Source organism: Myotis davidii, unplaced genomic scaffold, assembly GCF_000327345.1.
Source record: "Myotis davidii unplaced genomic scaffold, ASM32734v1 C64234475, whole genome shotgun sequence".
NCBI lineage: Eukaryota > Metazoa > Chordata > Mammalia > Chiroptera > Vespertilionidae > Myotis > Myotis davidii.
Window position 1 is genome coordinate 1 of NW_006381442.1, and position 1,858 is coordinate 1,858.

A 1,858-nucleotide genomic window follows, 5' to 3' on the forward strand; every position below is an offset into this window, starting at 1 on the left:
TTCATTTTCACTTAGCAGCCCCTCGACTTCCTGCAGTGGCAGACATGGATCAGGTCTCCAACAGGGGCAGAAAGGATGTGGAGGTAGGGCAAAGGAACAGAGAGAGGGAGAAAATGACATGGATGGGGAGAAAATAGAGTACAGAGAATGAGAGGTGAAATGAGGAGATACAGGGAGAAAGAGATGCCAGGAGAGATAAAAGAGGAGACAGGGAGGGAGACAGACAGGTATAAGGGGTAGAGAGAAGGAAAAATAGGGAGGGAGAGAGAGAGACATGAGTCAAAAGAGTGGGAGGAAAGGGAGAGGTAGGTAGAAATAGGGGAGAGGGGAGGTAGAGAGAGAGGGAAGGGTATAGATAGGGGAAAAGAGAGATGGAGAGAAAGGAAAAAAGAAAAGGTAGGAAAACAGAGAGATCGGACAGACCAAGAGAAGGAGAACAGAACAGAGAGAGAGGACAGAGAGAGTCAGGGAAAGAAATGTGTGAGGAAGAGAGAGGAATGGGAGAGAGAGAAACAAGAAGTCAGAAAAAGAGATAAAGAAAAGAGAAATGATGGCAGATAGGTACAGGTGGGGGAGAGACAAAGAGAAGGTTGGGGAGAGAAACCAGAGTCAGAGAGAGAGGAAATGAAGACAGAGAGAAGGATAAAAAGAAAGGGAGAAGGAAAGACTCAGAGAGAAGCACAGGGTGAAAGATGAATGAAGACAGGTAAACAAAGACAGACACAGTAACATATGGCAGTGAAATGATAGTCATGGATGCAAGTGTACACACAGAGAAAGGCCAGTACCAGGAGATCCCAGCATACAGCAATATCCCTGCTAAGACAGTCTCCCAGACACATTCACCCATCATGGGTCCCCTTACCTGAGCTTTCTTGCTCTTGCTCAGTGCCTAAAGGTGAGGGGGAGGGGAGAGAGAAAAGGTAAACAGGGAGGGACAAGTGTCAAGGGGGGACAATGTCAACAGGGGTTGGGGGATGGTAGCTTGCATGACAATTTGTAGCCTACAAGAATGATGCAGTGACTGGCATCCTGCTTACATCCTTTCCTCTCTTAGTAAGCTCTTGAGGCTGTTCGTGGGTCTTAGTATTTAACCCTTCATGGGTTGGGTCTCCAGGCTCAGACATTGTGGCTGTATTGCTACATCTGTCCAAACAGGTCTATGTAGATCCCTGTCATGCAGCAGGGAAACTGCTGTTCCACTGCTGAGCAGCTGAGGGCATTGTCAGGTAGGGAAATCAGCACGCTACCAAAGAAAAGCCCAGTTTCCCGACTTTCTGCATTCTGTATTCCTTCATCTAACGTGTATTTCTGGAGCACACATTATGTATAACAATGTGGTATGCATAGACACATAGCAGTGAAGAAAGAGACAGAGGAGGGCCTTGAATGCCTTGAGGGGCCACAATAGCTTATATGCTATCTCATCTTCAGAGGCCTGGAGATGGTAGGTCCAGTCTCACTTTACCAACAGGACCAGAACAAGGATGGAAAGTAGGAGCAAAAGGCAGGAGAGTGGAGGAGAGGAGGAAGATTCAAAGCAGATTTACCACTAGATTTGACTCTTTAGTTAAATGTTTGTGAATGAGAATAAGTATGTAATTGAAATTAAAAATGAATTAAGAGTAAATTAAAATTAATCGATAAATTAAGCAGGATTAGATGAAATTTGCAAACTAAAGAGATTTCATGAGAATTTGTTGAATGACTAATGATAGCATGTAACATTAGATTTGGTTCACAGAGGGGCTCGCTGGAGCGATGAATGAGTCAGATGGCTACAGGGAAGCATGAGTGGGTGAGTGGTGGAGGGATCTACCTTCTGAGCTTTGTTGAACTCCTTATCCAGGTAGGCGAC

The 1,858-nt window shown here is 45.3% G+C and overlaps 1 long non-coding RNA gene across 1 annotated transcript; it reads right to left on the reverse strand.

Annotated features, from left to right (window-relative positions):
* Positions 1 to 1,858, reverse strand: LOC107181512. Its single transcript, XR_001512171.1, has 3 exons — positions 1,820 to 1,858; positions 866 to 892; positions 1 to 30 (listed from the first exon to the last, which is right to left on the reverse strand). It is a non-coding gene; the product is annotated as an uncharacterized LOC107181512 (long non-coding RNA).